The sequence below is a fragment of the Crassostrea angulata genome, chromosome 5, assembly GCF_025612915.1.
Source record: "Crassostrea angulata isolate pt1a10 chromosome 5, ASM2561291v2, whole genome shotgun sequence".
Classification (NCBI taxonomy): Eukaryota; Metazoa; Mollusca; class Bivalvia; order Ostreida; family Ostreidae; genus Magallana; species Magallana angulata.
This window is the reverse complement of record NC_069115.1, coordinates 7,452,948-7,479,258: the sequence shown is the minus strand read 5'-3', so window position 1 is coordinate 7,479,258 and position 26,311 is coordinate 7,452,948. Positions and strand designations below refer to the sequence as shown.

The 26,311-nt window shown below is 32.8% G+C and overlaps 1 long non-coding RNA gene and 1 pseudogene across 1 annotated transcript; both read right to left on the bottom strand.

The window, feature by feature from the left end:
- Positions 1-915: 915 nt before the first annotated feature.
- LOC128182713 (uncharacterized) lies at positions 916-14,267 on the bottom strand. The gene is made up of 3 exons (XR_008243457.1): positions 14,202-14,267; positions 2,055-2,180; positions 916-1,539 (listed from the first exon to the last, which is right to left on the bottom strand). It is a non-coding gene; the product is annotated as an uncharacterized LOC128182713 (long non-coding RNA).
- Positions 14,268-18,457: 4,190 nt separating this feature from the next.
- LOC128183720 (uncharacterized) lies at positions 18,458-24,540 on the bottom strand (annotated as a pseudogene).
- Between the last annotated feature and the right edge of the window lie 1,771 nt (positions 24,541-26,311).

Sequence of the window (26,311 nt, the reverse complement as noted above, 5' to 3'; positions counted from 1 at the left end):
TGTAAACAACTTATTTATAAAGTTTACTTAAATACACTGTAATTCTCGACATCATGCAAAATTTGTCACATTATGGAAACATTGACATTACCAATTTTAGCTGGGCTCTTCGGAAAGCAGAGTCCTGGCTGTCGGCAGGCAAATCGCCAATGTTACTATAACTAGCACAATTTGAAAAGTAAAGAAAAAACCGAACAGCCTCAAAGTAAAAGCTTCCGCTATACCAAATATGCTACGTTTTGTCAAATGTATTTTTTTTTTTTTTTGCGAATAATTTTTAGCAAAGACTGTTTTTTTCTTATTAATTACGTGTTCTAATACAAGATTCTGCATTTTGGACACATTCAATGATTTCCTTAAACTACTTTTCAAAGCATTGGTATTCGGCTGCACATCGAAGAAATGGAGGATCGCTTTTATAACAATTGTTTCGAAATTCAATACAATGTGGGTTTTTTCTACTAGACAGACATATTTTTGTTAATGGCTACTACACAATATGCATAAATACACATTGAAAGGGTCAGGCTTGATTTAATTTAGGTTGTTTTGTCAGCAATGTTTATTTTATTGTTCGCGTCGTTAGCTATTTTAGTGCTTTTCATATTCAGTTTACTGGCTTTGTATGTTTTTTAAGTGTGTAAATGTAACTTAAAATTGATAAAGGAAATGCATTCGAATGTACTTGATTGATATATGTAGAAATTCTCTTGCAAGCACGGCACAAACATTTCATTTTACGCAATAAATATTGAGTTTTTCATCTCAGACTTTAAACATATCAGAACTCTGTTTTCAAATAAACCATACAAATATATTGATACAATATTAATTTAATCGCCAACACGTCATTTATTGAATTCATTTGGATTATCTTCTCTTTGTCTATTAAATCTATAACATTACAAAAGCAGAGGAATAGAGATACAGCACCCTTCATATTGTGATAAAAGTTTAAAGTTAACCTTTTACATATAACTAAATTAATGAACATAATATATTTCATAATAAGAAGGGAAAAATATTATTCTTGATGAATAAATTCTATCAATGCATTTGAATAATATGTGATAAAGTAGTGTTTAGTGTTTCAGTTTCGGTCAATCAATTAAGGAACGTATATCATTATTAATTATTTCAATCACCAAAGAAAAATGATATTTTCTTTTATATTATTGTGGATTATATTGGCGGAGAATTAACTCAAGTAATCAAATAGATTGTGTTTTTACAATGTTTTATTTTCTTATTTCTCTGTCTTGTAATTGTCCACATCGGGTAGACCATTGTAAGAAAGCTAACTCTGCCATTGTTGTTGCAAATTCTTAAGCAAACAAGTTTACATGGTACTTCCCTTCAAATTACTAGAGCATTTTAGTGGATAATAATTTTGTTTCTTTTAAATCGGACAAACTTTTATCTGCCAACACAATGCAACCGTGATTTAGCTGTTAAAAATTTTGAAGTTTATAAAGTATTTTGTAGGTCTTGGGATCTTCAAAACTCCAAAACTTTAGTCAGATCTCTCCACATAACAACCTACAAAGGAAAACGTAATTAGTGTACAATTACAAAAATTGGTTGTTCTCATTATTTGTTAATGATTAATTTTTTCTTTAACTTAAAATACAGAAATTCAAGATCTTTTAGGATAAACTATTGGAAATGGTGATGAATTATAAACAAACTATTGGAATAAATATAATCTAGCCTCAACTATTCTAAACAACTACCAATACGTTTATCCCACTAATTTGTAATCGTGTTTGTACTTGATAACACAAATGTCATTGTTTTTTTTAATAGCATAACATTTGTGAAGGTTTATAGAAAAATATTCTAGATATTATCATTACCCTTCAGAAAAAAAATCAAGTAATGCAAATTGATAGAAATGGGAATGTTGGATCCTAATTCCTTCTAATTTGGTTTCATATTGCATTGATGAAATACTTATTAAGTCACAGTTTTTGAACTGAAAATCAGTTAAAAAATCAAAAAACACTTGTATTGTACAAACAGTGTTTTGATGGAAGACAAAAAGGCAGATGTACCTCATTTTCTTTATCACAATATGTTGGTCTACCGTTATGTGTAACCAATAGTCCCAGGGTTGTACTCTTTGAGTTTGTCATTGGGTCTTCAATCCTCCAAAACATATGTCAAATCTTCCCATCGGCCTATAAAGAAATTTTTCAGGGTTAAAATACGGAAACCTGGTGCAGAGTGTGATTTTTTAGGCTTTAAGTTTAATAGTTTTTTTTTCTTTTCATCTTCTGAAAAACCTTTCTCCGTTATTATAATGACTTCAGGTTTGGATAGATGGTGAATTTGAACTCTCACAAATCCTATATTTTGAATTATGATGAATGAAAAACAAACTATTGGGATGCATATCCTAGTCTTGATAAGTCAAAAAATACTCAGCACTTTTATGTTTCACAAATTGCTAATCTTTTACAAACATGAGAAACTGGCATTGTCATGATTTATCTTTCACTGGTATAAACTATACAAGGATTAAAGAAATGTTCTATTACTTCTCATAAAAAAAGATCAAGTAATGCAAATTGACTTAAATGTTGGATTGTGCGTTCTACGTTCTTTTTGTATGTTATAACTGCTGTTTGATTAAACGATTTTAGGTCACCTGAGTGACAAAGAAAAAAGGCGGGATTATTTAATCTTCACTATCATTAACTGTTGGTCTACCGGTGATAGTTTCAGTTTCTACTCACTCAGTTATAGAGTTGAATGATTTATTTTTGACGTTGTCGTGTCAATAACTGCCGTCAGGTGAGCAGACAAAATGAATAACGCGCGTTAGCGCGTTATGATAATTTGTCTGCTCACCTGACTTTTAGCCTTAAATGGTCAATTTTTTAAAGTTATATTCAGAATTTCATTTGAAATGAATACAAGCATACAATGCACAATGCACAAATTTTGAAGTCCACTTTGTGGTCGCGCCGACCAGAAAGTATGCGAAATGTTAACAATAACATCACACAAAACGACAAGTCATAAAAAATGGTCAAAAATAAAGTAATTCGCGTTTGTTATCTGTACGAACACATTAGACTACATAAAAAATAACTTCTGTATGCGTTAAATATAAACAATTGACTGATCGCACTTGTCGATGTAACGTCATATTGTAAGTGGTAAATTATGAGTTAAGAGAGGCGGGGCAATCAATATTTTAACACCGGGAAATGCATTTCATAAATTAACGAGGACTAATTTTAAAACAATTAAAATTACCACCAAATTCTATTTATCATGTTTGTTTTGATTCAGCATGTATTTATTTTATAGAGTGTGCATGATATTTTTCCAGAGTGTTTAGTATACAAGTTCGATGTCTTTGACGTCGGGAAGCCTATCTAAGTCCGTTTATTACAAGAGCATGCATTCAATAGATCATTATCATCTATTAAATGGAAATTTAGGGAATGTTAACTATAAACGAGCAATTTGCTACGACTTTATGTCGCTACATGTATTTACCTGAGAAAAACTGGTTCACGGCCACTAATTTTCGCGAAAAAGCCTTATCCTCATCTGTTTTTTTTTTATTATTAAAACTGTGTGGCAAATACTGGTCCGCTGCGAGAAATATTCGCAATAATGAGGCTCTCGTAAACCTCGCAAATAAAAGATGGTTAACAGTTATTTATTTTAACGTGCAGCTGCTTCGATAACAATACATACAATGAAATAATGAATACGTAAAATATTAAGCAAAGGTCATATAGACTATAGATTTTAACCGGAGCTCATTTCTTTGATATTAATTCTAATTATTAAAATGTGAATCTATACAAAGCAGCTGTATTTTTCCGAATGTACTATACGTAGATAAGCAGAATTCAACCATCATTTAGATTTTTAATTCAAATAAGGGTATGCCCTTGCGATATGACCTCCATTCAAGTAAGCTCTCAACACAAATCACGTGACTGTCAACTAAGAAGACCACATGAGGTGTCATACAAATTGGCATTTACTATGCTGTTTCATTTAAAATCAAATTTAAATCATAATAAAATAACTTAACATAAACATTTTAACAATAAATGCATCGATTTATGAACGTTTGAATCCATTGATATTTTTCATAGTAAGCCTTACAGTGCTCCGAGGAGTAAAAATTGATTTCCTAAAATAGAATACATATTAAATTTGATATGGCCCAGTGACAATTTACCACGAATTTTTCACACATCAATGTTAAATTATTTTTTATTCAACGTACGAACAATGGCAATAAGTTACCCAAGTGTTTCAAGTGATAACATAAAAACTTGTTTACTATACAACAATATTTGACACCCCCTCCAACAAATATTAAAAAGACTTAACCCCTGTCTCATGGGCAGTGAACTACACTATATAAAAAGAAGACATAATAAACGTAAAAAATATGCATTTAGTTTGTATCCAACAACAGTAAAAGTACAGAAATATTTTTTGATAAATTTTAATAATTTTTACTACCGTGCAATAGTGGCCGTACCCGAAAGGCCTGAACTCCTGACTCAGGGATCATGAATTTTACAATTACGGTAGGTGGCTTTATGGTCATAATAACCATTCAGTTTTTCTCTAATATACATCTTTATGGGATTTCAAGTCATTGCTAAAATAAAAAAAAGCACAATCCAAAATGAATCCGTAGTATTTAAATACCATCACCAAAAAAGAAAATTTAAAAAATCTTTCCCTTAAAAAGATAAGAATTAAAAGATAATATCAATTGTTGGTTGCTATTATTTGGTAATTTACCGCAAAAAGCTGTTGACCAACAACTAACAGCATGTCTAACAAATTCTCTAGGCGCAAAATAATGTCTATATCTAAGGTATTTCATATATCATATCTTAATTGATATCTGAAAAAATGCGCATAGATAAAGTATTGTCTTAACTTCAGAAAATGAAAAGATCTCTAGTTTTTTTTATTGGCTGGGTGCGTGAGTAAGCCCAGTATCACAAGGTGTTGTAAAAAAGAGAAACAGAACAGTTTTCGTAACCAAAAATGTAAGCCTTTTTAACAAAACTTGCATATAATGAACATGTCTTTTTATTCTTATCTTTTTATTAAAACAAGAGGCCCATGGGACCACATCGCCCACCTTAGCAACAATGGCTTTATATTGGCGTTCAAAGGATATTGTGCCATATGGCTCCTCGGTAGACTAACAACAAATAAATACCGTAAAGCATCCGAATTTTACACTTATTTTTGCGTACACTTGATCTTTGACATTGTATCTTTCTGAAATGCCATTTTTTTTTCGCAAGATCATATGCAAGATATTAAACTAAATTTTTGGTAGGGGTACACTGTTAACTTCCAATTCCCTTCATGTTAGTTCTGCCCCCACCCACACTTTATAAAGTAATCAAAATATATGAGCATATAGGTACATTTTCTTCTTCAACAACTTACTAGTTATTGTATTTTATTTTAAAAAGACCTATATGTAAAAGAAAAAAATTGTACCTCAATGCGCTCAAACTAAAATCATTTAAAAATTTAATTCTTCCCCATTAATAAACGATTGTTGTTTACCTGGCGTGAACTCGTGTGACTTTTCATAGCCTAACTCACTTGATCGATGAATACACTCGAATGAAAAATGTTGTCAGGTGATATGTTAAAGCGCTATTATTATCAATTCTTAACAAAAGAGTCAAATTCAACATAATTTAGCATGAATAATCCTTATGAAAAGGAAAATATAAAATTTTTAGGCTAATTCTGTTTCAAATTTGAGTAATTGACGAAAATAATAATGATACGGAGAGAATGGGGGTCAATCAGTTTATCTTCGGGCTCGATATTTCATATATCGAAAACCAGGTTGGAACAGAGGACCAGTCTAGTTCTTTGTTACAAGCAGTCATGTTGGACGCATGATAAACGGGTCAAACTGACAAATGTGAACTTCCTTGTTGTGTAACAGTTTAGGGAATATTTAAAAAATCCAAAATATATTTGTGCCGATAATGTGAAGTAAATTGAGGTTAAATTTTTCAATGCTTTGACATTTTCACTTGTGAAGGTGGTTTTAGTTTGTTTTGATTTTCGTTTCGTTTTATTTTAACTCAAGGGGAACTATCGATTGTATTTTGGAATTTTTACGTATCAAATCAAATAAATCAGACTGCTCATTGTTTACATATACCTGCGCTAAATTAACAAAATCTGATGCACTAACAACATATTATAAAATACTATTCATTCTATTGGTACATGTAATTCGGTACAATCTCTAATGTTGGTTAATGCAACATGTTTTGTTAAGAATCAATGTATTGACAGGCATATCACTCTATTTTACTAATGCCCACCCATTATTTTCATCTTTATTCAAAAACAACAAATAACAAAACATGTTGCATTAACCAACCATTACGTAGAGATTGTACCGAATTACATGTACCAATAGAATGAATAGTATTTTATAATATGTTGTTAGTGCATCAGATTTTGTTAATTTAGCGCAGGTATATGTAAACAATGAGCAGTCTGATTTATTTGATTCGATACGTAAAAATTCCAAAATACAATCGATAGTTCCCCTTGAGTTAAAATAAAACGAAACGAAAATCAAAACAAACTAAAACCACCTTCACAAGTGAAAATGTCAAAGCATTGAAAAATTTAACCTCAATTTACTTCACATTATCGGCACAAATATATTTTGGATTTTTTAAATATTCCCTAAACTGTTACACAACAAGGAAGTTCACATTTGTCAGTTTGACCCGTTTATCATGCGTCCAACATGACTGCTTGTAACAAAGAACTAGACTGGTCCTCTGTTCCAACCTGGTTTTCGATATATGAAATATCGAGCCCGAAGATAAACTGATTGACCCCCATTCTCTCCGTATCATTATTATTTTCGTCAATTACTCAAATTTGAAACAGAATTAGCCTAAAAATTTTATATTTTCCTTTTCATAAGGATTATTCATGCTAAATTATGTTGAATTTGACTCAGTAGTTCTTGAGAAGATGATTTTGAAAAATGCACCCCCTTTTTCTACAGTTTCGAGGTTTTGAATAAAGATAGTCGTTTATTTCAGCAATTTATATTCATCTTACCATAAGGGTGATTTGTGCCAAATTTGGTTGAAATCGGCAAGGTGGTTTTAGAGAAGAAGTTCAAAATGTGAAAAGTTAACAGACGGACAGACAGACAGACGGATAGACGGAAGACAGACAATATGTGATCAGAAAAGCTCACTTGAGCTTTCAGCTCAGGTAGGCTAAAAACAAGAAAAAGTTCTTCAAATAAATTTCTTATTTCGATACTTTTACATGCAGTCTTTGGCTTTATGAAGGAATTGATATTAATTCCGGACCGAGATCGGAATCTCAACTAAGTATGCTCTACAAAACGCCCAATTTTATTTTTTGAATTCCAGGACACAGACCATAATTATTTTTCCCTTTTATTCCTTTATACAACAAAAAATCATATTAGAAATTCCACTGGCTCAAATCAATTCAAATACAGCATACCTATAGAAAAACACTTGTTCAACAACGTATCCAAGCTACAAAAAAATCAATCGGGAGGGGACTGAAATATGACCCCTAAATTAACCCCTACCATGAAAAATCCACTTTCACTTTGGAATATATGTAAACATTGGCCTCTGTACATGTACCCCCTTTCTATTGCGCCTTTAAATATAATTTTTCTTTTTTTTTTCCTGCTTTTATATTTTTTCAAACCTTCCTCTTCCCATCCATGCAATAAAAGGAACCAAATTTGCCCATTTAGTACACCTGGGAAGTTTTGAAATAATACATACATTTTTAGAATGGAACTACTTGCGTGGTCAATGAAAACGGGATAAAAATAGTGGTATGTGACCCTCAACGACAGAAAAGGGATGCAACATCAGTGAAAAGATCCAGAGGTGATTTTAATATCGTTATGGTACACTAACAACTGTATTTTTATTGGAATACCTTTACATGATAACACGTGCTAGTTCAAATTTTTTCTATACTTACCATGTCTATCAAAAAAAGAAATATCGACTTTCTTAAAGATATATCAAATACTGACCTATCATTATTAAATCTTTATAATCAATACCCCAAAAATCGTATCCTCATTAAGCTTCGGCCACCAAATTCTTCCCACTTTTAAATGATATGGTGAAACAATATGTGCTTCAACTGGAAGCGAAAAAGAAGAATCTCAAACCGAAACAAATGAGAGAGTACCTAAATACACAAAGGATCTGAACCCTACTAACGTGTTACATACAGTGTGCGCTGTCGAAAAAAATAACTCATTCAAAATTTATAGATAGAAGTCATTTTGCCGGTTTCTCCGCTTCATTTAAAATCTGCATTTGAGTGAACAAACTTGGACCAACAATAAGGTTCAAATACCAGGGACTTGGGTAACATAATTTTCCAAAAAAGAAGGTAAGTAATATATATATTCTCCTTTGTAACCAACTTGGAAAAGAAATCGGACAAAACTCAGTATGCCCTTATATTAGCATTTTTTGTGGCTCTTTGGGGTTTTATAAAGAAGCAGTAGCATAATAAAAATAAATAACCTTAAAACACGAATAATTCATATTTCATAATAGTATATATGTTTAAGTTGGCTTAAGACAAGCCTTCAAATTCAGGTATAAAAAACAAATGCAAGTTGTATGAGCTTACAGCAGAAGTTTCTAATGAGGAATGTTTAAAATAGATAATGTGAATGAATGTTTTTAATCAATAGGTGTTTAACTGACAATATGAGATTGCAATTTGACTTAATATGACGTGTCTTGAACAATTTGAACATATTTTATTAGAGCGATCTAACTTATATTAAGCTATTTACATTCTGTTTTTGTTTGGAGTCACGTTGTGCCCTAATGCATATATAGTTTCTGTGACATCACAAAATAAACATTGCATTGCATCACTGTAAACAATAATAGCTAAAGATGTCCATTTATGAAAAAAGCCTTAATTAGATCCGCCTTTATTAGACTCGAAGTAAAGAGATAGAAAATTACATTGTTTTGTAATTTTGTTACATGCACATTACCTGACACTAAAACGAGGGGCCCTTATTGACAAGCAATGCCACATGATCGAAGTATGATTGCAGATTATTGAACACTCATATGGTACCAATGATAAGTTTATACAGGAAAGAAATAACTAATCATACTGTTTATAAGGTCTCATCCATGTACATTGTCACTTTCTTTTATCACAACTCCATGTGGTCTTATTTTTGTTAAAAAAAGGGCAGTTAGAAACTTTGTTACTGTTATCCAACTGATGAATGAATAGCACAGGACCATCTCATAGTGTAAATTTACCAATAAAATCTTATCGCCTAATCAGAGGCCGTATTTTTTATTTGTTCCGCCCCTTAAATTGGTTGTCACTCACAATGATTAAACCCTCCCATCAAATTGCGGAAGCTCTTTGGTGTCAGAATATAGTTTCAAACTGGCTCAACCTATAGAAATAATCAATTAGAAGTTTGTTGTGTTTTAAAAAGAAGGTAAGACTGGTTTTCTTCTTTAATTAAATAAGTGAAGGAGAAAAGAAATGTAGTTTAAGCTCAGGATAGTTATTTAATTTGCACTATCGTTGGCCTCATATACTTTGATATAATTTTGTTATGTGTCGCTAGAAGTTGTATCTTCAGAATAAACCAGCAATATGGGATGACTCGAACTTATTGGCATTTTAATCCTTCATTTTTGTTTTTAGGTTAAAGGTTAAGTAGGTTGTACAGTGTGTGTACCAGAAAGAGGCGATCATACTCAAAATAAATACGTGTAGGGCCTTTGAATTAAAGGGCAGGCGACACAAATCAATTTTAGGGTAAAATAATATAAAAGAATTCAGGTCGTAACAATGAAAACACACATCATTTCTGACACAGTACAACATTTAACTTTCAGATCTTTTTGCAATTTAAGAATAAAATCTAAACAATCTTGAAACTGAAGTGCATGTATACAAAATGTGTCAGTTCATATGGGCCATAAAAGGAAAATAGCTTACAATGCCTGTCGAATATCCCGCACCTAGGATATGTAAACGACGAACGTAAATCTCATATGAAGGAATCCTACATTTGGTTGCGTGCATCAGTACACGTTAAATATAGAACTGCATTATCTGACCATTAACAAACGTTCAAATCATGCCTCAATTGGAGGAGGGGTTAGTGAAATTTTTACATAATATAATTTAAAGAAAATTCTCTTCTTAAATCCAATTCGCCAGGAAAGTGTAACTTGTGTGGTAGCATTCTCAAATAGTATAGATTCAAGTTTTTTTTTCGTAATGCTCCCTTGCGGTAGGATGGGTCACAAAAGGGGTGATTTTTTTTTTTAAATAAAAGAGAAATCTTTTTAAAAACATTTTGGCCAAAAATATGTTACTTGTGTGGAATATATATTTTAAAGTCTGTACAAACCATAACCCCATACGGTAGGGTATGTTGGAAAATAATTCAACTGTACACAGTTGTCTAGATATTTTGTACTTGATACTATTAAGGCAATCTAAAATTCTCATTATAGCTATTGTTGAGTGAAGTGGCCTCTGGACCTCTTGTTTTAATCTTCCTCTCAAAAATCATTTGACCGAATGAGCTAAAAAGTGTATGAAGACATCATCAGGTAAAATTAAGTTATTCGAATCATCATCCATAAGGGTGGAGTGGAGCCACAAGGCGCTGTGAAATTATTACATAGTAATAAAAAGAGAAAAAAATCAAAATATTTTTTTTATAGGGGCATGGTCTCGATTTTCGTCAAAATTTTATTTTTTTGTTTTTAATGTTAACAATGCTCCAATAAAGCATTTCTAAAAGTCAATCAAAATTTGAGCGTCATTCATCGAGTTATAACTGAGATACAGAGCTTACAAAGCTTTTGTTTACATTTTGAATGTTGAAGCAAAAATTCCAGTTTTAGACCTGACATAAATGTTTTAAACGTTTTGAACTGTTAAGTTATGCTTAAAATTAATAAGAAGATAAACAAATCAGCTTGAACAAGATTGTGTACTGGTATATTGAACCAATGTAAACAAAAAAAAAGGCCACGAGCCTTGTTTACATGATAAAGAATTGTTAGCCCTGTATCTTACTTATAACTCTATTTCATTTTATCATTAGAAAAGCATTCCTAAAGCATTGTAAATAATGAGAACAGAAAAATAGAGTTTGAACAAAATCGTGACCATGCCACTTTAAATCCTTTTGCAAGAAAAGTTAAAACTTTTGTGAAAGCATCCTCGGGTAGTGTAGATTTAGATTTGTTTAAATCATGATTCAGGGGAAGAGGGTACGGTTAGTTTACAATGAAAATTAATATTTAGATAGGTGTTAAAAGATAAAAAATCATCAGAATTTTTCGTTTCAAAATGTATTTGGCCAGAAAAACTGGAATACGGTGAAAGCATCCTCAATATTGTTCAAATTTATATAGTGTTGTAGAACCATGACAGGGGTTCAATTTTTACACAGGAATGGATAGAGAACTATGTTTTTCTGAAGAACTCCAATATACTAAAATTTGTGATATTAAAAGGTTCCAAGCACTATATCCTGTTATTAAATCTCAATGGTTTAAACATTGACCCTTATAACTGTTTGTGCTTAAAAAGGGATTTATAGTTATTTAATGAAAAAATATATATGAAAAATCGTTTGGTATTTTGGTATGTCACGTCGTGGCTTAAAGTGGCGTGGTCACGATTTTGGTCGATTTTTTTCTGTTTGTATTATTTACAATGCTTTAGAAATGCATTCCTACTGTTCACATGAAATTTGAAAGTCAGTCGTAGAGATATGAGCAAGATACACGGCTCACAATTCTTTGTCATGTAAGCAAGGCTCGCGGACTGTTTTTGTTTACATAGGTTCAATATACCAGTAAAATATCGTTTTAAGCAGATTGTCTATCTTCTTATTCTTATAACAGTTCCTAATGTTTAACTCATTCATATTAGGTCTAAATCTGGAATTATCACTTCAACATTTAAACTGTAAACAAACGCTTTGTTTGCATAGCAAAGAATTGTAAGATTTGTAACTCGCTTATAACTCAACGAATGACACGCAAAGTTTGGTTGACTATTAGAAATGTCCTACGAAAGCATTATCAACATTAAAATCCGAAATATAATTTTTGACCAAAATCGTGACCATGCCCCTTTAAGGAATATTACAGTAATTTATATGGCATGCACTTTGTTTTTTAATTGATCAAATAGTTTAAAACCTAGATACGATCTCGTTACGAGATTAAAACGAGTAGGTCTTCCGTTCGATTTTTTAAAAGAATATGATGAATTATCGATAAAACTGTAGATCCTAAATGGGGACAGACATTGGTGTTTGAAATGTCGCCACTTGCGTAAAACGAAAACAATAGTTACAACTTCAAACTATGGACTACCTATCCTAAAAGTTTCACATTCATATCTCTGATAGTCTCCGAAATCAACTGTTCACAAAATGGGTCGTAAAAGTTTACAAAATTAGCAATGAATCGGTACCGGAAGTGACGACGTGAAATAATTTAATAACAAAATAAATTCACACCAATTGCAATCATCTGTGAAAAAAATGGTCGAAACCGGTCATATAGTTTTCAAGAAAAAAGCTTGCACAAAATTTGTGGGAAAAAATAATAATAAGAAGAAACTGTACGAAAACTATAAGGTCTTCCGTTGGAAACGGAAGACCTTAATAACTCAAACATATTATATGTCATACTCGCAAGCCATGGGGTTTGTAACCATTTTTTTAACTAGTACAAAATGTGGAAATAGAATGGACACCAATTTAAACCTGTAGCTTAGGGCGATGAAGATATGGGACAAGGAGTCAAAGTAAGCACATATTGATGACATAAGATGGCAACAAGTTTACACAATTTTCATCTGATTATATATTAAACTGATTAATTGTTTGTTTTGTAAAACGGACTAATATGTTTTACTCATTGGATAAAATGCCGGTGTTAAAGCAATCATAAACATTGCTATAGTCTTTGTTTTATTTTCCGGGAATTAAGGAGTCTGGTTTTCATCAATTTTTCGTTAGAGCAGTCGATCTAGACGTGAGCAAAACTGTAAATCTACAAGAGATTTATTTTTCTTTTAAATTTTAATTTTTTTTGTTTTTGTCACATTTGAGGAGATCAGAATGTATGGCAAAATTTGGTCTCATTTGTCGTGTTTTTTTTCATAACTTTCAACTCTAAGTTTAAGAAGAAGGAACGGTCTTAAACTGGGAAAAAGAAAGCATGTTCATAGGACATACTATGTTTCATAATTAAAGACAAGTTTCTCCTTGTCAGTAAAAGGAGATTAATTACAAGGTCAAACAAGCTAAGTACAAATACACATGTACTGAAATTTAAAATGAAAACAAGCATGGATCTTTTTATCTATTTCCCCATTTTCAATATGTAGATAAATGGTTATCTGGGTGAAATAGACAAACGATAACTTAACGTCATGTCTAATTACCTAATAATGTTTTATACCTCGTACGGGAATGTTTACGAAAAACTTCGAATAATTAGACCATTCACAGCCCTGTCACATGACTGGCTAGACAAATCAGAGGTTGCATTTTGTACACGGTATCTTGGTGATAAAGATAATAAAAATTTTCCTGTAAAAGTATACAAAAATATATTTACCCCGTATTTGAAAGAAATGTAACTGATAGTTACTTTGTAAATTGAAAACGAAAGTAGTACAATCTGGCCTAGTTGAAAAATAGGCCGAGTACATCATTCCGGAAGTATAAAATGACTTTGTAAAATCAACAGTTTACAAATGTAGCAATGATAATGAACTAAAATTAGGGTCAATAATGTCGAGACTGTAAGTCATTGGACTTAAAAAGACATTTCTGGCGGAATTTGTTTTTCTCCTTTGGTTTAAACTGTTAGGAACATGAATAAATTTTGTTCAGTTTTCTTAGCCGCCATTTGTCTACGTACAAACAAATAAAAAAACCGCAACTAAACTATAACTCAGTCAATACCAAAACCAAACAAATCATATCAGTTGAGAGAACGTAAAAACAATGTTTATGGTTTAATTTATAAACGCTAATGTCATTACACTAAACAATAAAGCAAATGACTGAAATTTAAGACGTACTGTACCTTCTTTCGATATCCCAAATTTAAATTATAGTGTCGTATGTTTTAGTGTTAAACTTAAGGTGTTACACTACTCAAGAGGTTAACAAGGGGTAGCTATAAAACCAATACATATTATTAGTTTTAACTTTTCATATTCAGTATGAAGATTGAACTGTTTATATGGTAAGTACAATTACAAAACTTAAATTTTATATTTATAAAAAATATATTTTTGGAACATTAGATCTTTTATTTTTAATTCCGATATTAAGATTTTTTTTTTGAATTATTGGTAAAGTTGGTTGAAATGACATAAAATGATAAACGTTACTCACAGGGTTTTATTATATCGTTAGTGTATTATTTGTTATATATAAACACTTGCGAGAATGAAAATGGCGAGAAATATATTGTTAGATCAAATCAAACTTAAATCGATATAAATACACTGTAAAAAAATGAGCTATCTCATCCCAAAGAGTGCCCCACGGCGCGCTGATTGTGCACTTCCCGTCATTGTAAAAGTAGTTCGTCTTCAGTCGGGTTCTGTATTTCAAAGTGGTAGGACTTAAACTTTAAGGGGATATCGAATAGCCATAAACGGTAAGTTTAATTATACTTTGAAGAACTTTCCTTAGATTATATTTTAGAAATGTATGATTGTACTTTGGATATTTGGTTTTTCATACTTGACATTTCTTTAAAGATATTGAAAAGGTATATATGTTTAAAAGTTGATGAGTTCAACAGCAAGGAACTAAGATGTATGCATACTTCTTTCAGTGAAAGTGTATCTTGAAAGCAATCAGTTTAATCAGCTGATATATCACCATTATCTCATATTCACATCATTATAAAAATTGTGACCGTTTAGATTTGTTAAATACTAGGGAATTAGTCTTGAGCCGCTCCGGGAAAACCCGTCTTCGTGTTCTGAATAGAATATTACATTTCCTCTCCGTTCTTTAATATTTTTCTTTTGGTGACACTGGCAGATGTAATCGGGTGTTCAAAGAATGTTTTAACACTTTGGTTCGAGCATCTAACTGTAGGTTCTTGGTGGATTGGTAAAACTGTCTGCACTGTTCATAATGACCAAAGCTGTTGTCCATGATCTGACTACTGCAAAATATATGCAGCATCCCTAGACGTTGTTGTTATCCTAAGGATACATCCACTAAAGGTGACAGCGTTTTTTTTTAACGATGGTAATTCGTATGGAACTGTGTTCGTCGTATGCAGTACGAACGGGGTGAGGAAATATTAATATTGCGTTAAGAGGGTTCGATGTATAAGGACTTGAGGCTCGCTGTAGCCGGTAAGGTTTAAACAAAAGGTAGGTGTGCCGTATTCTCGAACTTCCACCGAAATGTACTATGTGCGATCAAAAAAAAAATCATTCAGCACATTACAATATTATCTGTAAACTGTATTATCATTGATTGAAATGTGTGACGTCAGGATTTTGGTGTGTTTTGTTTCGCGTCGCATGCAATATAAGGTATCTCCTTCAAGTACACTTACTTAGCTGTCATTCACCATTTGGTGTCTAGTTTTTATGGGGAAAGGGGGATATAAACTGTGAAAATCATTGCCTCCACAATTCCGGGGGCCATGAACTGTAAAAATTGTCACATCCAAAAACATTCCTCTCTACTACTGAATATTCTGTTGAGAAACCAAGCACATGGTTATGCAGAACAGGTATGCCTCTACCAAAATTAAGAATTATGATATCAACGAATTCGAAGCCTTAAAAAAAGTTAACTGTGAAATTCATGGCTCCAGGGGTCAGGGGCTCATCCCAAGGGTAGATCCGTATGGACATATATTCTCTATTCTTATGTACATATATGCATATGCAATGTATACAGGGCTCAGGGGCTCAGCCCTAGGGTAGAACCAGTATGGTCATATATTCTCTATTCTTACATGTATGTACATATATGCATATGCAATGTATACATGGGAAACGCGTCTACGTGCCTGCGTATAATTAAATGGACGTTGGTGATATAAGCATAACACTTTTCTCAACGTCCACTAAAAACTATTATCATAAAAAAGTAATTTCAATAAAATCAAAATTATGTATCTCAAAAATATATTGTACAATCTCATGCGTTATCTTTGTATTGAACTTTTTTCAGATTTTTTCTTTGACAGCCAAATCAATTTTGTCACTGGTGTGTTTAAAAGCCATTCATGAATTACTAGACAGTTAAATAACGCTTCTTACCTGAGATGACACTACATTTAAGTATCCTGTTGCATGTTTTTTTTCCATAACTCCCAACTATACGCAGCAACAGCTGATCAACAGTGTATCAGTTTTTGCCATATTTCTTTTGTGCACAAAAATACAAGTTCTTATAGTTTTTATATAAAATCGCTATCCCTTGAAAAAGCCCTGTCCAGTTGAGCATGCGAATTGTCTGTCAATTGGTGTCTGTATCTCTTAAGTTTGAGGACTTATCTTTTACGGGGATATCGAATAGCCATTTACAAACAGTAAGTATTTATAGAAATTACCCTAGATTATACTTCAGAACAGTACATTTTTACATCTGCTATTTGGTTTTTCATACCTGAAATTTCGGTAGAGATTAAGAAAATGTATAAAAGTTGATGAGTTCAACTGTACGGAATCGAAGTGTACATAAACTTCTTTACTGATTGTATCTTGTAAGCAATCAATTTAATCAGCTGACTTATCACCATGCATTATTTCATTATCAAATCATTATCAAAAGTGACCGCATATATATGCACGGTACATGTATTTAGGATTCTGTCGTGTACAGTACGGGCGGGGTGTGGGAATGTTGGCGTACAAAGTATATTATTGAGACGGGTTGTGGGTCGCAAGGTAACATCAAAGGGTACGTGTGCCGTATTCTTGAAGGTCCACCACAGTGAGCACGGTGTACTGCAGTATACATTGTATGTTTGTAGATGTATATATAATATGCGTGACAATACATCAGTAGAAAAATATAATGGTCTCGGTAATTTGGATTATCTTATGTGCAATGAATCTTACTATCTCAAAGGAGCTTTCGTTGCAATAATGTTCATGCTTCAGGTGGCTTTGGTGTGTTTTATAGCCATTCATGGGTCCTTAGATAGTTACATAACGCTTCATACCTGAGCTAACACTACATTTAGGTTTCCTGTTGCATGCTCTTTCATACCTCCTCGGTAGATATACAGCAAGAGCTAATCAGCCGTGTACTGGGTCGTAAGGTAACATCAAAGGGTACGTGTGCCGTATTCTTGAAGGTCCACCACAGTGTGCACGGTGTACTGCAGTATGCATTGTATGTTTGTAGATGTATATATAATATGCGTGACAATACATCAGTTTAAAAATATAATTGTCTCGGTAATTTGGATTATCTTTGATTAAATTTATGTGACGTCAGGATTTCAGTATGTTTTGTTTGGCGTGCAACATTAGGTAACTCCAAGTACACTTATTTAGCTGTCATTCACCATAGACCAACATGTTTCTACCATTCATACATCATTATGTCACGTCTTAAGAAGAATGAAACTATAACTAAATGCGAAGGAGCAAAATAAGCGTTTTCTCCGCGGCTCAAGTTTCCTGATCAAAAATTGAGATGGTTTAGCGTGATTTTGGTGACGTTTATGGTATATATAAAGCCTACATTCGTATTTATGAATGTCATTTTAGAGTGGCAAAATTTCGCAGCATCTACCATGTGCAATGAATCTTACTATCTCAAAGGAGCTTTTGTTGCATAAATTATCAGGTTTCAGGTGGCTCTGGTGTGTTTTATAGCCATTCATGGGTCCCTAGATAGTTACATAACGCTTCATACCTGAGCTAACACTACATTTAGGTTTCCTGTTGCATGCTCTCTCATACCTCCTCGGTAGATATACAGCAAGAGCTAATCAGCCATGTACTGTATACATGGTTGTTTTCGCACTGTGTTATTTCTGCCCTTCTTCACTTTCAAACGGTTTCGCCCCGTCTTGATTTCGAACTAGATGTGTTTAAAGAGAGATAATTTAAGACTTAAATTCGTCCGCTGACTAGGGAGAAAGTAAAACAGAGACAAATATTCCTCTGTGTGCAGTGTCAACTTTTGCCTTGTCTTTTTTGTGCACAAAACATAAAAAACCAAGTTTTTTTAGTTTTATTATAAATCGAATGATAGCTTTAACAAGCATTAAGTGTATAGATTTGAAACATTTTACTAGATTATGAATAACAAAACTCAAGAAAAGTATCACCAACAAAAGAATCGAAAAGCGTTAAAACGTGTATTACAAGTTTTAACATAATAAATGAAAACATAGCAGTAAAATATAACTTGTGGGTAATACTAGCTTATTCTGGGTGATACACGTAAGGATCAAAACACACGTCATTTATGTTAGGAATTGATCCTGTTTATACTACAACCATGTTAAAGGAATGTGCAAGTTTATAAACATGTTCTATTTTCATTTTAACGTTTACAGAAAACACATGCCTTATCGGTCCACGTAGCAAGGATTCTTCTATTAGAAATGACATTTAAATAATAACTATTTCCATGTCATATTTATAACAATGCCTTATTAAGTCTAGCTTTTGTTAAATCATTTACGTGTAGCATGGGGAAATATTACTGTATTACAGAAAATCAGCTGACCATGTGTGCAAATGTTACAAGTTAATTTACATCAAAAAGCAATAATCAGATGCTGAAGATCTTTAATACTAAAAACATACACAGTGCAGTATAATAAGTATACTTACATTTATTGGGAATGGTAAGGACATTTCAGAATTGCTTTACTGTACAAAAGGTAAGCAAGGGGAAAACGCAGACAACAAATACAGACATAATTATTTTAATGTACATGGCTGTATGCATTGTTTAATGCAATCACATCTTCTTAGGACTCTACGACGCACGGAAAACGATCTTGAATGCATTATGTCGCCATCCATTACATCCTCCTTTTCATAAAGCTTGATGTAAATATTACGAAATGTTCTACACGTATATACAAAGACCAGAGCTAAGCTATACACATGTATACAATTCAATGATGCAGATATTACATCAAATATACTACAGAGAAAGAATTTAAGGTTATCTAGCAAATGATTAGATAACTCAGACTGTCGTAAAAAGCCACCCCATTTTGCATTAAATATTAACATCTGGTTTACATTTTTGATGCGTTTTTCTGAGATCTACCAGATAGACCTGGGAAGTTGCGTTTGAGTTAAATGAAGGCATTAGAAATGCACATATAAAGCAAAACATTTCTCATAAGCAAAACAATAATATATCCATAGAAATAAGACTTCATTATTATAATATTATTACAAACAAACGGGCAGCAACCCTCATCTTTCTATTATAAATATATAATTAGTTAGAATATGTAGTTTATATACATCTTAAAAATTACAGAGATACTGCCCCTAAATTATGACTAATATTACTTTATCCCCAGTGGAGTGTACTTACATGCATTTTACATGCACATGGAGATTAAGCTTTATAATACTAGAACTAAAACTCCAAGAACATAAGCATTGTGGCAGTTTTAAAATGATAGGCATCTAAAGGAATTGAACATAATCTGATTCAGATTTTGATAAAAAAAAAAAAACAACAAAATCATTATTTAAATGACAAAAAATGTGTATTATCCTCGTGTGCCCAGTAGTCGTGCGCTTAAGAAATAATCTGATTTATTGAGCGGTTAAATTAAATTAAGAATTATTTGTCAAGATAATTAAACTAACTGAACTGTATTCTGATTTTCTGTGTATCTAAAATACATTAAAGTGCTTTAAACAGCTTATTATCGAGGCCGAAACGAAGCGAGGAATTATGGTCGCCATCTTTGTTTGGAACCAGTAGTCGTGCACCCGGATATGTAAGCAAAAAATGAGGCCAAGAAAAGTAAATTTTGTGTAGTTCGTAACTTTTTCATTTTGATGTCACAAATAACATATCAAATATATTCTTAAATATCAACATATTCCAACAAATGCTATGAAAAGTTAACAATAAGTTAAATAAATTATGCTTCATAATCTTGGTGAATTTCATCATTTCCCAACTTATGATACAGTCATATACAGGTTAATTTGTATTTCAAGATAACAGATATTTGATACTATCTTAAGAATCACATTAATTTATCAAGATCAAGGTATACACAAATTTGAAACTCAAATTCTACTCTATTTACAGTGAGGGCATAGATAGTGATCCCCTATCCGGACTACTCTGATGTCAGTGCAGTAATTTAAGTGCACCCAATGTCTACATTTGTCACACTGTACCCACTTTACAAAAATAAGGGATGTGCTATTTCGAACAGCATGTGGGGTGAACATTTTACAGATACAACACAACTCTTCCTCAGAAATAGAGACGTCCTCAGAGTCTTCGGATAGGAAGTATTGCCTTGAAGATGTGTTGTCAATTGGCTGCACATTGGAGGGTCCAGGTTCCTGTGAATGACCTTTTGTTTGAGGAGATGTTTTCCTCTTCTTGTTTCCACACTTTGGACTTCTACCATTCTTCGTAGAGGTGGTAGGGAGTGTCTGATTTTTTATGTTTTTTCTCTGTTTTGGGGCTGCTGCTGCTAAAAAATGCTCCATAATTTTTGCTGATACCTCCGGCTCAGTAATTGCTCTGCCTGATGTAATCTTGCTCAAGGTTTTGCGTTCTTTTTTGGCCTTTAATCCCTCGGATTTTATACGAACAAGCTCTCTAGTTCGCTCTGCAAAAAAATCCTGACTGTTGTTGTTTTCATCTGCATCCAAATCAGAGTCGCTCTTGTCTTCTTCCTCGTTCCTTTGAGTCAATACCGAAGAAGGGGCAAGAGCTTCTGCTGGCACCACATTGCATTAAAAGGATAAATTCCACACTTGCGGAAGGCAGACTGAAGATTTTGAGCTGATAAAGCTTTGCTGTATGCATGGCATGCTAGGGCACAAATATCCTGTTTGGTGATTACTGTTGATGTTGCTCTCATCTTTTGGTGGCACAAATTGTTATAAATTTTCTGTAAAGGGCCATAGCAACCAACATCCATGGGCTGAAGAATATGACTAGTGTGCGCTGGCAAAACATGCAACACGATATTGTGTTCCTTTGCCCATTCAACAGCTGCAACTGAAACGTGAGACCTATGCCCATCTAATAGCAGCAGAACTGGTTCATCGAGTCCACCAGGAACATAATGAACAAAGTGGCTCTGTAAATACTGAAGAAATATAACAGAGTTTGACCATCCACTCTCTGGGACATCACCAGCTGCTCCAGGTGTTGAGCCTTCCATCAACTCGGACCTCATCCGCATACCAGGAAAGACAAAATATGGTGGAATGGCAACCCCAGAGGCACTACCACATCCCAGAATGGTAACCGTAGAGGATTTTCCTGTTGTTACAGCTTGTGGCGTGTCTCCAGTGCCGGATACCACATGAGGAGGTCCATGGATCGACGACAGTTCAACAAAGTATCGTTGTACATTTCCTGGATTCGATGATTTTGCGCGTTGATACTCCAATGCCCGTGGCTTAACAACCTTCAGATCTGGCCAACGCTTCATGAACCCTCTAAACAATTTTAATGTGAGGGGTTTCTGCTGCTTGGTTCTCTTGCGTAGCTGAATGGCATAGTCAGATGCCATATTGGTCACCTCTTTTCGGGTATACCCATAACCAAATGAGGCCATTGCTTTCAAATGCGAAACAAGCATAGCCTCCTCTTCTTGTCCAAGCAATGGTGCTGGCCCCATAGTTACCTTCTCCAGGTCTACCTTCCCTTTGACTCGGTCGCGAAGAGTTTGGGTTGGGACATTATACTGCTTTGCAGCTTTGCGAACACTTGTCCCTTTTTCTTTGATAGCTAGATATGCATTTATGAGTCGAGTTGGACTGTACTGTCTGAATTTAATTTTGGGTTTTTTCTTTGGGATCTAAAAATATGAAAAGGGATCTTTAATTTGACTTTTTAATTTTTCTTCTTAATACAAAGGAATTATTCTATTCAATGAATAGAATATTGAACATTTCTTATAGATTTAAACTGGACAAATATTTCCTGATTAAAATGTAAATTCATTCAAATAATTTCTTTTTTGTATAGTAAATAAAAATTCAAATTAAAGGTATAAAAGTGTTTTTCCCCTCAATTAAAATTATTGTTTTTAGCCCCTCTCTCAATTAAATTTATTCCTGCGTTATAATTACGTCTACAAAAAATGTAAGGAATATGAACATTTTCATAACCCAACAATTAAAATGTTTGGCCTGTAGAAACAATCGATACACATTGTGACCTCTACATTTGGATATGCTAATTAGCCATGTGCCTTTCATATCTGGAATGTACGCTTCAACCCAGTAAACATGCATTTTTATAAATAGTAAATTTGGTATTAACAAAATGGCGGATATTTTACATAAAATATATGTTTCTATAATTTCCTACCTGTTTATTCCGCATATTTAACTCTTCGTTTCTGTTTATACGCACTTGATATCAACCTTTCAAAATCAGCCGTTTATGACGTAATATTTTCGCACGTGACCAAATACGACAACAAACAAGATGGCGCACGACTACAGGGCACGCACGACTATAGGACCTTCAACCATAAATGTATTTGCACAAGGCTATTACATGGTTTTATTTGATAAGTCTACTATTAGTGGCAATGGTCTGTTTCATTTCACATGTACAACTTCTATACATCTCTGATTTATATCTGTACATTTTATAAGTCTTCGTTTAGGTACACTGGTCTGCTTAAAGTGACAAAGACAAAAACAGTATAAACATGATTTTTCATGTAATGATTAATTATAAATCTACATTAACACATTTCAGTTTATATTTACATAGAACAAACCCTACATGATGCACTAGTTTGATGAATGTTTGTACTTTTAATGATTAACTAAAATGTACATAGGTCAGTTTGAATTTACCTGTACATGTACTGCTAATTCTAAACTACAAGTGAAAATATATGAAAGTTTCGATGTCATTCTTCTCTTTGCTGGACTTTATATTGATTCACAATAATTTTACAGAAGCTACAAAACTCAAGGTATCAATTACCGACTAGCAGACATCTAACTACACTCTCATATTCTCTTAATACATTGTGTGGTAAAAAAAACTATTGATCAAATTCTTCACTATAACAAATAAACATGAATATGTGCAACTATTTTTCATAAACATGTACATGTATGTGTAATTCATGTGCATCTGTGGCTGTTGCAACCAAATTTCACACTTCCAAAAATTACACTTTGAGCTGAATGGTGATTTTCATCCTCAATTTATCTATGTGTATGATATATATCTTTATAAAATATGTTCTTTTGAGTACTGATGTATGCAATGTCAAATAACCTATTATTTGGGATAATGACTATTATTGGATGGAGTTTTGATTAAATGTTACTGATGGACCAAAATACCCAAAAACTGCTTTGAAGCTCTGCATAAAGCAAGCACTGTGGAACATTTTTACTGCAATGAAAAACTTAAATACAAGCCAAATAACCAATTTTTGTTTATGTAGAAACCAAACCCCAAATAAGCCTTACAGATAATTCCATAGAGATTTTCAAAATGTCCGTAATTCTTTTTATCAGCTTCAACTCTCACAACAAGAGAGAGAGAGAGAGAGAGAGAGAGAGAGAGAGAGAGAGAGAGAGAGAGAGAGTTCCTCGTGGCGGGGGCACAGTCCAGACAGCAGACCAAGTGACCGCAGGGTAGGAAGGCAGCAGCCACATCCTTGTCACAGCAGATCTTACAGACCAGGGTCTCCGTCAGACCCAGGAACTCCTCCTGTAGGATCTGCTTCTCTGTACAAATCAAAAAAAGTAATAAAGGAAAAGTGTACACTTGGTCTAGTAGGAATCATAAATTATTTACACTCCTTTTACAATATCTTTTATCAACCTCATTCTTTTCTAAGAACCATATAGAAATTTAATGAGCAAACCTTGCTTTTCTCCCTGATCGTATTTTTCTGTGATAGGTTATCAGTTTATAAACTGTGCTTTGTTTTGAAAGACGTTGTTAGAATTTTTATAGATTCTTTAAGTAAGTGAGTCTTTTCATCATTCTTACAAAATGAAACCCAGCAGTTCAGTTGTCATGATATTTAATAAATTTAAACTTAAGTGTTTCGTACCACCGCTTAAAACCAATGAACAACAGAAAGATTATTTCAAGACATCTTTCATATTACCCCAAAACGTAATTCGTGTTTACATTTCAAACAGTTGAATACACTATATGTTGCGAATACCTTTATTGAATATGAGATAGAATAGGCACATTGTGACATGTTTTACATATATATGAAATCGCTATAATCAAATTTAAAATAACGTTTTAATTCGAAAGATGTTGAAAAAGAGAGAGAGAGAGGGAAGAATAAGAAAGAGGAATATGTGTGAAAAAGAAAGAGGAGAGAGAGAGAGAAGGGTGATGAAAAAGAGATTGAGAGAGAGTGTGGTGGAAATATGCAAAACATATCATGTCACACTTGAAATGAGCTTTATAGAAAAAAATAGCTTAGTGCTAAGTTGTAAACGTAATATAAATATAAAAGAGATTAAGAGAGAGTGTGGTAGAAATATGCAAAACATATCCTGTCACACTTGAAATGAGCTTTACAGAAAAAAATAGCTTACTTCTAAGTTGTAAACGTATTATAAATATAAAATTATGAGATAAAAGTAAATAATTTTAATCAAGTCCCTTTTTATGAATTCCAAATATGATACCAGTCGATGCAAATTGTACTCTTAATGTCATTAAATAAACGATAACGGATGAAATAGTTGAACTTAAAATTACAGAAGTATGTCTTTGCTTTTTAATCAAGCCAAAACCGTATAGTTTTGCAATTTTTCAAGGCCACGCGTTATATATATAACAGCTACATTTAGCTGGACAAAAATGTGGAAACTATTTCTATAATACATATACTCGGGCATTTTCTAAATGTTTATTTTCATTGATAGATTTTCATATATGTCATTTATTAGGCTAGTCCAGGCTGTTAATTCATTTCTGCATTATATAACTGAAACATTTAACAGAACACAATTTGTTAAAGGATAAAATCGGTATCTGATATCAGAGGATAGTGAATATAACCAGCAGGTGAAAAGGCCCCGTTGTAAAAAAATAAATGTTATTTATTCTACAGGAAAATACTCCAATGCTTTTGAATTGTGGGTACGTTAACTAGCCGTGTCACATGATTAACTAGACTAATCAGATGATGTTATTTAATTGTTCATTTAGAAAATAAAATATTTGTTTATGATATGCATGTAAATATAAATTTATCACTTTATTTGAAAATGTACACTGTAGACTGATAGTTACATATCTGTATATTGAAAAATATAAAACTAGCCTAGTAAAAATGTCCTAAGTCTACCTTACCGGAAGTATAAGCTGAATAAAATAAAAACACAATATTCCAAATGTAGCGATGAAAACAAACCATTTAAAACTAATAGGTCGACTATGTTGATCCTGTAAGTTTTTTTGTTTTTTTTTTTGGGGGGGATTTACTGAAGACTATCGTAACTGGACAGTTTTTCTCTGTCAAAAACCAATTTTGTTCTGAATAAGTTTTCTAGGCTGCCATTTGTCTGCGTATACACAATAGAAATTCAATTCACGAATAATATCAAATGATTGATATTAGTGGGGAAAACGTATATAAACAATGTTAATTGTGTTTAATTTGCAGACGCTAATATCATTACAATTGCAAAAGAGCAAACGAGGAATAGATATAAAACATTCTATGCCTTCTTCTGATACCCCAGATGTGTATTCTAGTGTCCTACTTTTTGTATTCGATGTAACTTAGGTAAAGGGGTAATCAAGGGGTAGCAATGATAAACCGCAACTATTGTTTTTTGTCCATCCGAATCATGTATTAAGAAGACTAAACAGCGTTGTATTGTTTGTGCAATTACAATACTAGAACTTCATTGTTAAAAAATATACTTTTTGTGCTTTAGATGTATTGTTTCTGAAATTGGGTATAAAGATAATTTCTTTAAAGATACACGGTAGGTCCGT